Source organism: Lepus europaeus, chromosome 11, assembly GCF_033115175.1.
Source record: "Lepus europaeus isolate LE1 chromosome 11, mLepTim1.pri, whole genome shotgun sequence".
Classification (NCBI taxonomy): Eukaryota; Metazoa; Chordata; class Mammalia; order Lagomorpha; family Leporidae; genus Lepus; species Lepus europaeus.
Window position 1 is genome coordinate 15,886,188 of NC_084837.1, and position 15,920 is coordinate 15,902,107.

General features: G+C 38.4%; 1 protein-coding gene and 1 pseudogene across 1 annotated transcript in view; both read left to right on the forward strand.

Annotated features, from left to right (window-relative positions):
• The window catches only part of GABRG3 (gamma-aminobutyric acid type A receptor subunit gamma3), a 651,067-nt gene that overhangs the window by 180,879 nt on the left and 454,268 nt on the right, over nucleotides 1-15,920 (forward strand). The window lies entirely within an intron of this gene.
• On the forward strand, nucleotides 13,260-14,365 carry LOC133769700 (zona pellucida sperm-binding protein 1-like; annotated as a pseudogene).

The window sequence follows — 15,920 nt, forward strand, 5'->3', positions numbered from 1 at the left end:
TTTCAATGATGGAACATCAATAAATATTAACTGAGCATATACTAACCCCCTACTCTGTGCCTAGTACTGTTTTTTAGAACCCTAGGGAGAGCTACGATATTACTTTTGAAAAACAATTGTAATAAAAGCCACAGGAAAGTTATTTCTGTAAATTATAATATGATTCAAATATAAGGGAGCCAACAGGTGTTGGGCACCTGGCATGCACATGGTGCTGAGTTAGAAGTAGCAGCTTTATTTTACAGCTCTATGTACCTGGGAGAACCCAGGTTGAATGAGGTTTTCCTCACTGACATGAGTACACCAGGTCTGCAGCTGGCAGGAAGTGCCGTGGAGGCATCCCTCCCAACTTTCCAGTTCCTTGTTAATGTATATGCACCATTGGTCAGGATGAGTGTCCTGGTTCTGGGCCTGCAGCTCCATCTCCAAGCTTATCACAGACATAGAACTCTTCTGAAATGTGTCTCTTGTGGGTAGTAAATATATGGGTCTTGTTTTTTTCAATCCATTCAGCCAGTCTGTATCTTTTAGTAGAGAATTTAGGCCACTTAGATTCAAAGTGATTGATAAATAATGACTTGGTCTTGCCGTATTTACATAAATATTACTACTGTTTGCTTTGAATTTTCTTTGTAATTTTACTAGATTTTCTGCCTTCACATTCTTTCATAGTGATGACTATCAATCTCTGTTTCTATGTATAGCACATCCTCAAATATTATTTGTAATGCTGGACTGGTGGTGACAAATTATTTCAATTTCTGTTTGTTTTGAAAGGTCTTTATTTCAACTTCATTTTTAAATGAAAACTTTGCTCAGTATGGTATTCAGAGTTGACAGTTTTTTTCTTTTGTGAGTTGGAATATGTCTCTCCATTTTTTCTGTGACTGTAGGGATTCTGATGAAAAATCAGCAATTAGTCTAATTGGGGATCCTCTCAAGGTAATCTGGCATTTCTCTCATCTGCATTTTAGAATCTTTTCTTTGTTCTTTACTTTTGAAAATTTGAATATAATGTATTCTGGTGAATATCTTTTCTGATCATTTCTATTAGGAGTCCTTTATGCCTCATTTACTTAGATGTCCCTATCTTTCTTGAAATTAGGGAAGTTTCCTGCTGTTTCACAGAATAGAATTTCTAATCCATTTTCTCTTTCTACACCTTCAGGAACTCCAAAGACACGCATGTCTTTGGATCTAGAATACAATTTTAGCTTTTTCTGTTTTTTCTGTTTTTGATAATTTTCAAAGAATAGCATCAGCCATTTATAATAGAGATAATTTCACAGTCATGTGCTGTTTTATTTTGTGATGATAGATTAGCTATCTCACTTTCTGATTATGTGGAGATGAGTATACATTTTTTCAATGAATTAAAAAAATGAAAATATCCAATTATGTTCTCTTAGATATAATCTAAATGGATTCCCCAATTAAGAAAATGTGATTAATCCTAGATTGTTAATCAGTAGGTCACAAAGTTTCACAATTATACCACCCAGATCCTCCCAGACATGGACCATCCTCCAGACCCTCCTTCTCACTCTCCACTCCTGCCTTCGTTATTTCTCTGGGTGACCACCATGGCCCCATTCTTTGTTGCTGTCTCCAGATGCATCTGCCTTCAGATCACTCCTTTTATTAGAATCCTGTAATGACTTCCACTTTCCTCTTGTCTAAGAGGAGGGCCTATCTTCCTACCACAGTCTTTAAGATACTACAATAGTTGAATCAAGCCTCAGATGTCATCCCCATTCCCCTGTGAGTTTAAGGCAAGCACAAAACTTCCTACAAAAAGTTACTCATTTAAGACGGGCATATTTTGCTAAGTATAATGGTCTCAAGTTGCACCCCCAGAAATACAAATATTGTGTGTTTTCCCTGATTTGTGGTGACCAATATACACAGTCCAAAAAGAATGTAATATATATATGCGTGAAATTGACATTTTGAGATTTGATTGTTGTTTATAGTCCTTGTCTCTACTCTTGAGGATCAGTGGGTTTTTTTTTTACTTACTACTTCTTCATTTAGTAGAGGGTTAAGCTTGTGATTATAAAGGAAATTGAAAGTATGTTATTATAAAAATTAAAAGTAATGGAGAAGAAAGGAAGGTAAGAGTGGGGCGAGGGTACAATGGAAAGTATAATTATGCTCCTAAAACTGTATATATGAAATGTATGAAATTTGTTACCTGTATGTGAATTTTAAAAAAGTAAAAAAACCCCAATTATCCATTTAAGTTACTGTCCAGGTGCTAAAAGTAGATTCTCTGTTAACACTCAGAGCCTCTGCTTGGTTGGCTTCCTGCCTACAATCTTCATTCAACATCCTGGATGCCCTTTCTAAGACTGGACCCACACATCCAAGATGAGGCTTTCAAAACTCTTTCAGAGAACCTACTAATACTGTTTGTTTTTCTCCTACACCTATAAGAGCTGCATATTCCCTCCTACAGCTCTCTCCAATTATTGGCACAATGTGTACTAAATAAAGGCTCCTGGATAAGTAATGATCCTTTCCCCTAATAACAGCTTGAGAAAACCCGTGATAGAATTCTAACAAAGAAACTCTCCAAAGAAAAACCTAGGTTAAGATGTTCAAATGTATTCAGAAGGGTTAAGAGGCGAGTGACACAAAAAAGCATGGGCAGAGAAGGAGGCAATCATTGTAGCACAGGCAAAAAGAAAGCTAAAGTTTCTGCCCAAAGAGATACTCTTTATGATGTGAAATACGTGCAAGCACATAATTTGGAAGATTACAGCAAAGTTTCACTAAATAGCCGTAATAGTCCACCCTTATCCATGGGGCTTACATTCCAAGAATCCCAGTGGAGCTTGAAACTATGAATGATGTTGAACCCTGTATATACAGTGAATTTTCTTGTGTGCCTTGCAGCATTGCCACAGGATGTAAGAGTTAGTCTGTCCTGCTGCTTCTTTTGTATCACTACTCTTGAAATTTGGGACTATTAGCAAGTAAAATAGGAGTTACCTGAACACAAGCAGTTGATGCCTTGACGGTTGATCTGAGTACTTAGGGATGGTTGGCACATCTAGTGGAAACGTTGGATAATGGGATGATTGAAGTCCTGGGCAAAAGGGGGTGAAACAGTGCTAGATTTCATTGCACTGCTTAGGCTGGTGCACAATTTAAAGGTTATGAATAGTTCATCTGGGGGATTTTCTGTTTATTATTTTCAGACGATGTTTGACTGTGGGCAACTGGAATTGCAAGAACAAAATCACAGATAGCATTGTGAGTTGTGTGAAGGAGGAAGAGCCCAAGGCTGGAGGTTGATGGAGGAAAAAAATCCAGTATACCACATCAGTTTACTTGTGGTTCCTGAAAAAGGAACATAGTACACTTGGTATACGTTGAAATTTCACTTAGATGAGTATGATAGCAATGTCATGCAAGTTTTCTTTTGATGTAATAACTAGATCAGTGTTCATTTAACATTATTAGAACTTGCAAACACTCTGTGCATTGTTTCTGAGCATTTGAGCCTAACATGGAATACATGAAGGCTTTAAAATATAGCACTACTTAGAGAAGTCCTTTGTCCAATTGTTTATTACGTAGACCTTGTACTTTTTCTCTTTTGTCAAACACACAGTTAAGAGAAGTTGACTGTTTCTATTTGCAGGACTGTGGAGCTACTCCTAAGGTGCATTTGGTTTTCCCTTTTATAGAGCTACAGATAAGCTGTGACAAAAGAACCTGTGCTCAGATGAATTTTTCTTGTCGTTCTCCCTCTGATTTTAGTGGTGGTCAGAGGGAAAAGTTTGCTTTTATTTTTAAGATCAATAATTAAGATAAATCATTTTGTTGATATTGATTGGTTCATCTTGTAGTTCTGGGAGGTGTGACAAAGTCCTTTGTTAGGATTTGACATAGCGCATCTATGAAAGGAGGTGGTGCAACAGCTGTTTGAAAATGTCACTACTTTTTCTAAATTTCACTTTGTGTTCATTTAACTTAATTAATATTCTTCCCCCTCTATTATAGCCATGTATCACTAAATGATGAGGATATATCCTGAGAAATGTGTCATTAGAAAATTTCATTTTTGAAAAGACAGTGCAGCATGATTTACACAGCTACAATGTCATTAGGGCATTTCATCTTTTGAGAACACGGTCATGTAATTTGACATCTTTGGCTGAAATATCATTATGTGGGACATGACTGTATTTGTACACAGTTCAAATACATTATGACGACAACAAAATAATGATTTATTTCTTCATTATATTTCACAGCAGCAAAATATTTCAACTTTTCAGCTATTTTTTCTAGTGTTTATCTTTATAGTTTAGAAAAATCTTGGGGCCAGCGCTGTGGCACAGTGGGTTAAAGCCCTGGTCTGAGGCACTGGCATCCCATATGGGCACCGGTTCAAGTCCTGCCTGCTCCTCTTCTGATCCGGCTCTCTGCTATGGCCTGGAATAGCAGTAGAATATGGCCCAAATCCTTGGGCCTCTGCACCCACGTGGGATACCTGGAGGAAGCTCCTGGCTCCTGGCTTCGGATTGGCCCAGCTCTGGCTATTGCAACCAACTGAGGAGTGAACCAGCAAATGGAAGACCTCTCTCTCTGTCTCTACCTCTCTCTGTAACTCTGTCTTTCAAATAAATAAAATAAATCTTTATATAAAAAAAGGAAAATCTCTGTATTCTGATTGCCTAATTTAATATTGGAAGTGAATAATTTAACCTCCCATAATGGTTACCATGGACTATAGATAGGTCTTGGCCTCTCTCCACAGCACCGCCTAGTAACTAATTCTCAGTGTTCTCCAGGGTGCTCTCTCTCTTTCTCTCTCTCTATATATGTATGTATAGTGTTCTCCAGGGACACATATCAGAAATAGATTAATAGATGAGAGGGAATTTGTGAGTGGGAATTGGTTTATATGGTTTTTAAGAGTGGGAAGTACACACAACGTGTCTTAGTCCACTGATAAATGCCCAACTTTTTTTGAAACATCTTCACAAGTACCCAAAGTGTATCTGCATGTTCCATAATCCAGTCAATTTGACACCAAAAATGATCACAGGGACTTTTTCTCTTGTTGAGTTTTTGTCTTATAGTATTTATTATTTCTCCTTTTTTTTGGCCTCCCTCTCTAGAACTGGTAGTAACTGGGTATTAGACCAATTAGCGACTATTATTTTCATGTCTCCTTTAGCTTTTCCTTTTTTAAAACTTGCTGAGAAATATTTCCCACTTATTATTTTTGTATTTCTATTGAACTTTTATAATTTCTCTTCTTGTATGTGTTTTATGATTTATTTTTTTATTCTCTGATTATTCCTTTAGAACAGTATCTTGTTATCTTATGAACTTACTGTTTTCTTTTATATCTTGCTGATATTAATTATTTTTACTTTAATATTTTCTGTAATTTGCATTGTTTATTATTTATTTATTTTATCATCTGTGTCATGGTTCTCAATCTCTGGTTTTGGACTGATTATTTATATTTAAGAATGTGGCATTATGAAATTGGAATGTCTCTGTATGTTCTGGTAGCACAGAATGTCTACACTGGAGAATTCTTTTTTTTTTACACTTTTATTTAATGAATATAAATTTCCAATATACAGCTTATGGATTACAATAGCTTTTTCCCCTCCATAACTTCCCTCTCACCCACAGCCCTCCCCTCTCCCACTCCCTCTCCCCTTACATTGACATCAAGATTCATTTTCAATTATCTTTATATACAGAAGATCAATTTAGTATATATTAAGTAAAGATTTCAACAGTTTGCACCTACACAGAAATACAAAGTGATAAATACTGTTTGAGTACTAGTTATAGCATTAAATCACAATGTACAGCACATTAAGGACAGAGATTCTACATGAGTAGTTAAGTGCACAGTGACTCTTATTGTTGACTTAACAAATTGACACTCTTGTTTATGGCATCAGTAATCTCCCGAGGTTCTTGTCATGAGTTATCAAGGCTATGGAAGCCTTTTGAGTTTACCAACTCCGATCTTATTTAGACAAGGTCATAGTCAAAGTGGAAGTTCTCTCCTCCCTTCAGAGAAAGGTACCTCCTTCTTTGATGACCTGTTCTTTCCACTGGGACCTCACTCGCAGAGATCTTTCATTTAGGTCATTTTTTTTCCCACAGTGTCTTGGCTTTCCATGCCTGAAATACTCTCATGGGCTTTTCAGCCAGATCCGAATGCCTTAAGGGCTGATTCTGAGGACAGAGTGCTGTTTAGGACATCTGCCATTCTATGAGTCTGCTGTGTATCCCGCTTCCCATGTTGGATCATTCTCTCCCTTTTTTATTCTATTGGTTAGTATTTGCAGACACTAGTCTTGTTTATGTGATCCCTTTGACTCTTAATCCTATCATTGTGATCAATTGTGAACAGAAATTGATCACTTGGATTAGTGAGATGGCATTGGTACATGCCACCTTGATGGGATTGAATTGGAATCCCCTGGTATGTTTCTAACTCTACCATTTGGGGCAAGTCCAATTGAGCATGTCCCAAATTGTACATCTCTTCCCTCTCTTATTCCCACTCATATATATATATATATATATTTTTTTTTTTTTTTTGGACAGGCAGAGTGGACAGTGAGAGAGAGAGACAGAGAGAAAGGTCTTCCTTTGCCATTGGTTCACCCTCCAATGGCCGCCGCAGCTGGCACGCTGCGGCCGGCGCACCACACTGATCCAATGCCAGGAGCCAGGTGCTTATCCTGGTCTCGCATGGGGTGTAGGGCCCAAGCACTTGGATATTCCCACTCTTATATTTAACAGGGATCACTTTTCATACACTGGAGAATTCTACTAAATTGTTATGTATGGTAATCTTTCATTGTTTTCTCTTTGGGGCCTCAATTTGTAGTAAGTAGTTATAGAGTTACTTTTTGTTGTTTTTGTTATTATTCTGTTATTATCTATGCAGAAAACTAAGCTTAAATGTCCTGCTTTGGAGATAGTGTTTTGGGTGGAATGCTGATGGAGATAAGCTTAGCTTTTGACATTTGTCATAGGTGGCTTTAAGGGCTGTGGAGGAGGAAAAACGTTCTTGGAATTCTTATTATTCCTGTTTAAAAGACAATGTAGTATCTGAATTATATCTCCAGTTGTTTGCCAGGTTAACTGTTCCATTCTGAAAGGATGATAAAACTTCCCTTTTCTCCACAAAGTGTGCCTGATGATTAAAGCCCAGACTAGATGACTGGATTCTAGGTTATACTCTAGGGTACCAGGAAGATTGGAATGTCTATCTTCCTGGGTGTGTCCATTTCAAGGGGGAATGAGATGGAGACTTGAGAGGCATCTTTAGTACTCTGGCTTCTGGGAGATTTTATTCACATACAAAAGGCTGGCTTTAAGATGTGGGTCCCTGATGTTTCAGAAGACACTCTTCCAGGAGGTGTGAGGGACAGCTACCTCCTTCCCATTCACAAGCAGAGAAGCAGCAGATCTGTGAAATGTCACTGATCCCATAGGACAAGTAACTAGGATCTTCCAGTCTTGCTGTTGGGATAAGTCCAGTACCAAGTGTGTGCCTGGTGTCTCTGGTGGTGGCAGTGGTGGTGGGGGCAGTGCAGGAAACACTATTTAATGTGGAGTATTGAAGATATAACCAATGAAGATAATAATAAAATCCCAACAGGAGCACTACTGATAAATCCATTTTTCTTGTTTTCACCACTCTGGCCCCCTGTGTGAGATTCTTTACAACCTCCTCTATCTACTCAGTCATCTCTCATTCATCTTTACATTGCTCAATCAATCGTGACTTTGAAGGTGTGATTAAATTAAGACAAGTGAGGTGGGTGGGTAGACCATCTGGGTTGTTCTTCTATAATTACAAGGATCCTTTTAAGGACAGGCGGGTTGGGGGGGATGTGAAGAAGAAAATAGGCCAGAGTGAGTCTTTGTGAGTGTAACACAGCCCCATCACTGGCTTTGAGGGTGAAAGAGGAGGCCACAACTTGAAGAATACAGGAAGGCTGTAGAAGCTAAAGTATGCTTGAAAGCACTTAGGAAACTTACTTCTGGGCTTAAGCCAATCCTGAATATGAATGGTGGGCAGACAAACCTGTGATTAGACTCTAGTTTTGCCATTATATCTCTGTAATGCAGTTTTATGTGGTGTGAATGGAGGAAGAATATGTGGGTTAAAAGGACAATTCCTTTTAAATTAGATCAAAATGAAAGACCAGTATCCAAATAAATCAATATTCAGGTGCTATTTCTCCATATGAAAACTTTTAGCCATAAAAGTTTTCTGATACAGGATGAATTTCTGAAATGACATGGTTTATCAGGGAAATAAAGAGGCTTTATTTTCTTTTCTTCCTCATTTATTGCATTTCAATTTCCTTACCTATCAACTAGGTATAATAACATCATCTGCTGTATATTAGTAGCAATTCTTTCATAGACATATATACTCATCTTTATAATGATTATATTATATAATGCTTATTGTAATGTGATATCACATCATGTAAGGAGGAATACTTCAGAGAATGCATGTTATGTCAACATTTCTCACATTTGATAGCTACTCTCTTAATTTTCTGTGCACATGGGGCCAGTGCTATGGCATAATGGATAAAATCACCACCTACTGTTTTGGCATCCCATATGGACGTGGGTTTGAAAACCAGCTGCTCCACTTCCAATCCAGCTCTCTGTTATGGCCCTAGGAAAGCATTAGAAGATGGCCCAAGTCCTTGGGCCCCTGCACCCACGTGGGGTACCTGGAAGAAGCTCCTGGCTCCTGGCTTCAGATCAGCCGACTCCAGCTGTTGTGGCCATTTGGGGAGTAAAGCAGCTGATGGAAGATTTCTCTATTTCTGCCTCTCCTTCTCTCTCTGTGTAACTCTTTCAGATAAATAAATAAATCTTTGAAAAAATTTTCTGTGCACAGAACTCTCTTGCTAAGTATAAATGATTGTCTTTCCTGCATGTGCATTCACACATACTATATGGAATCCTTAGTATGTTTTGCTTAATAAAGTGGGAGGCGCTCTTACTCATAGTACTGGACTCTGCTTCTGGGTCTAACACACAAACCCAGACTACAGGCTGTATCTCTGTCTTTCTCTCTGCCCTGTTGGGTCAGGTTTAGTTTTAAGGTGAGCAGGAGCTTCCAGAATGTGGGTAGAATGGGAAATAGAGCTGTTGGCAATAATACTTCGGTTAAAAGTCCAAATGGAAAATGATATGGTTGGTTTGAGGATAAATTTCACCAGCTCAGAGAGAGAGGAGGAAGAGAAAAGTATTCCAGAAGCCTAAATTAGACACTACAGGACACTGTGTAGCAGTAGGTGATCAGCTCCCACCATGCCAGTGGGATGTTCTACTTGTGATGTGGTGCCAAGTACTTATTAATCAAAACCTGAATGAGAGTCCATAGAGAAATAACTCTGTTAAAGCTTTTTTATTCCCCTTTATTCCACATCCATTTCAACATGATTTTTCATTTACTTTCACATTATACTTACAAATGCTGCTTAAATTTGCTTTATGCCAATTATTTTGTCCAATGACAGTAACAAAAAGGAATCAAGCTATTTATATCTATTTTCACAAGATTTCTTACTATGAAATTTTTTTTATCCTAACAGTCGACCTGGACTAAGCTCATTTTAAATAACATACCAGGGGTTAGGATAAACTGCTGTTCATTTAAATTAAAAAATTAATCAAATGTAAATGGCATTGTCAGGTATGGGGAAGTAAAGGAATATAAGGACTCCCTTATTTACATGATAAACATATCATTTCAGGAATGCCTCCTTTATTAGATGAAAATATTTTTTCGTGTTTGAAATATATCACGGGAATATTAATTTATTTGGAGAATGGTCCTTCATTTCTGTCTAATTTGAAAGGAATCGTCCTTTTAACCTGCATGTTCTTCGTCCTCACACACTGCATCAAAAGGCTTTACTTCATCAAATGGAAAGTCGTGTTATTAATGAAGTTGAGTGAATTCTTCTTTACAGATTCCTCACTTTGCATATACTTCTACCAAGCACTTTCTTTTTTATTTATTTTTCTATTTATTTTTTCTAACTCCTCTCTCCTCTTCCTCTTATTTCTCTTCCTATTCCTCCTTCTTGTCACTTTATGTTTTTAAATTTTTTAAGCATTCCTTTTTTTGAGAAAATTACCTTTAAAGAAAAAAACAAGAATGATGCAACTTTTGCAAGCACTTAGACATAACTATAAATTATGAGACATAAGAGTAACATCCACTTAACACACTAAAACAAAGAAAGTCCTTGGTATTTTAATTGGTATCACGTTGAATTTATAAACTGCTTTTGGAGTATGGACATTTTGATGGTATGGATTCTTCCAATCCATGAACATGGAAGACTTTTCCATTTTTTTTTTTTGTATCTTCACCTATTTCTTTCTTTAATGTTTCATAATTCTCATTGAGAGATCTTTAACATCTTGGTTAAATTTATTCTAAGGAATTTGATGTTTTTGTAGCTATTGTGAATGAAATTGATCTTAGGAGTTCTTTCTTAGCCATGACATTATCTTTGAATAGCAACGGTGAGAGTGGGCATCCATGTTTGGCTCTGGATCTCAGTTGGAATGTTTCCAACTTTTCCTCATTCATAGGATGCTGAATTTGTCATAAATTGCCTTGATTGTATTGAGGAATGTTTCTTCTATAGCAAAGCTGCTTAGAGTTTTCATCATGAAAGTGTGTTGTATTTTATCAAAAGCTTTTTCTGCCTCTATTGAAACAATCATATGGTTTTTGTAATGCGATGGATCACATTGATTGATTTGCAAAGGTTGAACCATCCCTCCATACCAAGGATAATTCCCACTTGGTGTGGGTGGATGATCTTTCTGTTCTGTTGTTGGATTCAATTGGCTAGAATTTTATTGAAGATTTTTGTGTGTATATTCATCAAGGAAATTGCTCTTTAGTTCTCTTTCTCTGTTGCATCTTTTTCAGGTTTAGAAATTATGGTGATGCTGGCTTCATAGAAAGAATTTGGGAGGATTCCCTCCCTTTCAGTTATTTTGAATAACTTGAGAAGAATTGGAGTTAGTTTTTCTTTAAATGTCTGGTAGAATTCAGCAATGAAGTCATCCGGTCCTGGGCTTCTCTTTGTGGGGAAGGCCTTTATTACTGATTCAATTTCTATCTTGGTTATGGGTCTATTTAGGTTTTCTATGTCTTCATGGCTCAATTTAGGTAGATTGTTTATGTCCAGGAATCTATCTATTTCTTCTAGGTTTCCCAGTTTGTTTGCATATAGCTCTTTATAGTAATTTCTGATGATTCTTTTTGTTTCTTTGGTGTCTGTTGTTACATTCCCTTTTTCATTTCTGATTTTATTGATTTGGGTCTTTTCTCTCCTTTTTTTGGTTAGTTGGGCCAATGGTGTTTCAACTTTATATATTTTTTCCAAAAAACAAATGTTCATTTTGATGATTTTTGTATTGGTTTTTGGATTCAATTTTGTTGACTTCTCCTCTAATTTTAATTATTTATTTTCTCCTATTAGTTATGAGTTTGTTTGCTGTTGTCTTCTTGATCCTTGTGATGTATTGATGGCTCAATTATTTGGTATCTTTCCAATATCTTGATGTAGGTACCAGTTGCTATAAACTTTCCTCTTAACACTGCTTTTTCTGTATCACGTAAGTTTTGATATGTTTTATTGTCATCTTTATTTTTTTCCTGAAATTTTTTGATTTCTCTTTTGATTTCTTCAATGAACCAGTGTTTGTTAAGGAGCAGTTGGTCAGTCCATAGGTTTGCATATGTTATAGATATTACTGAGTTGCTGATTTCCAGCTTTTGAAGATGCATGGTATGACTTTTTTTGAATTTGCTGAGACCTTTTTGGCATAGGATGTGGTCAATCCTAGAGAAAGTTCCATATACTGGTGAGTATAATATGTATTCTGTGGCTGTAGGATGGAAAGTTCTGTATATATCTTTTAGATCCATCTGGTCTGTAGTGTTGATTAACTCTGTTGTGTCCTTGCTGGTTTTCTGTCTGGTTGATCTGTCCACTGCTGAATGTGAGGTATTGAAGTCCCCCATTACTATGTATTTGAGTCTATACCTCCCTTTATTTCGTTAACATTTCTTTTAAATATCCACATACCCTGTAGTTAGGTGCATATATATTTATAATAGTCACATATTCCACTTGAATTGATCCCTTTATCATTGCATAGTGCCCTTCTTTGTCTCTTTTAAGAGTTGTCTTGTTAAAATCTATTTTGTCTGATATTAGGATGGCTATACCAGCTCTTTTTTGGTTTCTGTTAGCATGAAATATCTTTTTCCATCATTTCACTTTCAGCCTGCAAGCGTCTTTCTTGGTGAGATGTGTTTCTTGTAGGCAGCAAATGTATGAGTTTGGTATTTTAATCCATGCAGCCAGTCTGTGTTTTTTAACTGGACAGTTGAGGCCATTTACATTCAAGGTGATTATTGATAAGTAACGAGTTTGCCCTGCCATTTTTGATAAATATTCCTATTTTTCATTTTGGATTTCCTTTGTATTTTTACTGGGAGATTTTCTTCCTTTACTTTCATTCATAGTGATGACCATGTTCCTGTCTATCTGTATGTAGCACATCCTTAAGCATCCTTTGTAAGGCTGGATGGGTGATGACAAATTCTTTCAATTTCTGTTTGTGATAGAAGGTCTTTATTTCACTTTCATTCATAAATGAGAGTTTTTTCCAGGGACAGTATTCTATTTTGAATGTTTTTTTTTCTCTTAAGTCTTGGAATATATCTCACCATTCTCTCCTAGCCTGTAGAGTTTCTGATGAGAAGTCTGCTGTGAGTATAATTGGAGATCCTCTGAAAGTAATCTGGCATTTTGTGCAACTTTAGAATATTTTCTTTGTGTTTTACCATGTGGAGTTTGACTACAATCTATGGTGGTAGTGATCTTTTGTGGTCATCTCTTTTAGGAGTTCTATGAGCTTGCTGTACTTGGATGTCCCTTTTTTCCTCTAAATTAGTGAGGTTTTCTGTTATTATTTCACTGAAAAGGCTTTCTTATGCTTTCTCTCATTCCACACCTTTAATAACTCCTAGAACCCATATGTTGGGTCATTTAAAAGTATCCTTTAGATTTCCAACAATGCTTTTTAGTTTTCTAATTTTTTCTTATTGTTTTTTGTCTGACTGTAACATTTCCTGCAATTTGTCTTCTAAGTCGGATATTCTTTCTTCTGTTTCACCGATTCTTTTGTTAATGCAGTGCTTCCTAAATGGCTACTTCATCTTGGTTGTTGCCCAGGAAATGGCCTTGGCGCATAGAATCATGCTGGTCAATGTCCACTTGGCCTATGCTCCCATGCACTGCCCCCCAGCCCAGAAGTCCAGTGCTTTTTCAGCTTCCTTGTCCCCCTCACCCACTGCGACACCACAGTTCAAGTGCTTGGGAGCTGGCTCATCTATGAGAACCAGCTGGTGTCTGACATCGACGTCCAGAAGGGTCCACAGGGTTCTATCACATGGGACAGCTCCTTTTGGCTTCACATCCGCTGTATCTTCAATGTCAGCAACTTCCTGCCCATCCAGGTGTCCATCTTTTTACCTCCATTACCTGCCCTTGTAATTCAGGCTGGCCCCCTGTGGCTGGAGCTGTGGATTGCCAGGGATGAGACTTTTAGCTCCTTCTATGAGGAGGAGACTATCCCTTCATGAGGCTGCTCTGAGAACCGGTGCACATGGTGGTCCAGCTGGTGCAGAGGACAGACCCCAGTCTGGTGCTGGTGCTACACCAGTGTTAGGCCGCTCCCAGTGCCAACACCTTCCAGCAGCCCCAGTAGCCTCTCCTGTAAGATGGGTATCCTTTCAAGGATGACAGCTACAGAACCCAAGTGGTAGCCTTGGAACAGGCAGTACTGCCCTTCTAGTCTCACTACCAGCATTTCACAGTTTCTACCTTCACTTTCCTGGACTCTGTTGCTCAGCGAGCCCTCAGGGGACTGGTTTACTTCTGCAGCGGCTCAGCCTGCCACCCCTCAGGGCCCAGAGGCTTGCTCATCTATATGTAGATCCAGCAGTGCCAAGCGCCGAAGATACTCAGGTTACCATGACGGCACCCCCAGGCCCCTGGACATCGTGAGTTCTCCAGGGCCAGTGGGCTTCCAGGATTCTCACAGGCAGGTACCCACACTGGAGTCCACAGGCTCCGGCAGGAACTCCAACCCAAAGCCTCTGCTCTAGGTGGTGCTTCTGCTGCTGGCTGTTGCCCTTGTCCTGGGGACCAGTGTCTTTGTGGGCCTGAGCCAGGCCTGGACCCACAAGCTCCGGGAAGGCAACAGGCTCAATAAACCACTGTTTCAAACCTAAAATATTTTTAATTTGGTCTATTGAATTCTTCATTTCCAAGATTTCATTTTGATTTCTCTTTAAAATCTCCATTTCATGGATTGTGGAAGAAGACAGGAGGGCCCTAAGTCAAAGACATAGAACTTCATTCTTTGTGGCATATTAGGCATTGTGAACTTCATGTTTGCAATTGTTCTCTTTGTCTTCCAAGTTCCCTGGTTGCTGGTGGGGAGCAGTAGAAGGTTTGTGCCACAGCTGTGGAACTCTGAACTTAGGAATCCTCAAGCATTTTTTAGCATCTGTCTGTTTTTAATCATGTATTTTGTAATAAAAAAAAGTTAATAATCGTAAAGAGCTCAGTTTGTCAATGATTTTTCTTTGATGTTTAATGCTTTTGATGTTTTATTTAAACAATATTAACTTAACTTAAGATCATGAACATTTTTATTTGCCTTCTTAAAATTTAGACTACTTTTTTTAAAAAAAATAAGAGATTTATTTATTTTACTTGAAAGGCAGAGTTACAGAGAGGCTGAGGCAAAAAAAAGAGAGAGAAGTCTTCCATTTACTGGTTCACTCTCCAGATGGCTGCAGTGGCTGGAGCTGTGCTGATGCAAAGCCAGGAGCCAGGAGCTTCCTCTGGGTTGCCCATGTGGGTGCAGGGGCCCAAGGACTTGGGCCATCTTCCACTGCTTTTCCAGGCCATATCAGAGAGCCGGATCAGAGGTGGAGCAGCCGGGCCTGGAACCAACGCCCATTTGGGATGCCAGTGCCGCAGGCAGTGGCTTTACCTGCTATACCACAGCACCGGCCCCTTGAACATTTTTATATTTAAAGAAAAACTTAAAGAATAGTAAAACACATATTTTTATTATTTATTTTTTAGTTTTTAACAGGTTTGACATAGTTCATAGATACAGTTCTGAGAACACAATGATGTTCCTTTTCTTCCTCCCTCCCCTTCTCTCTCTTTCAACCTTCCTCTCTATCCTTTTCCCTCTTCTCTCTTTCACTTTTGAGATAACATATTTATTTTACATTACAGTCAAGGGCTTAATGCTCCAGTAAATAAAGAATTCAATAATTAAGATGCAGAAATATCCTAGGTTAGTGGAAATATAGGCTAGGGCTATACCCAATAATCAAATGAAAAAAATGACTATTTCACTCATATACTGTAATCACATATCATTAAAACTATAGTAATGGCTGGCGCTGTGGCTTAACAGGCTAATCCTCTGCCTTGCGGTGCCGGCACACCGGGTTCTAGTCCTGGTTAGGGTGCCGGATTCTATCCCAGTTGCTCCTCTTCCAGTCCAGCTCTCTTTTATGGCCCGGGAAGGCAGTGGAGGATGACCCAAGTCCTTGGGCCCTGCACCTGCATGGGAGGCCAGGAGAAGCACCTGGCTCCTGGCTTCGGATCAGCGTGGTGCGCCGGCTGCAGCGGCCATTGGAGGGTGAACCAACGGCAAAAAGGAAGACCTTTCTCTCTGTCTCTCTCTCTCACTATCCACTCTGCCTGTCAAAAAAAAAAAAACATAGTAGTATAATTCATGTGGATGAACGAATTAATAGT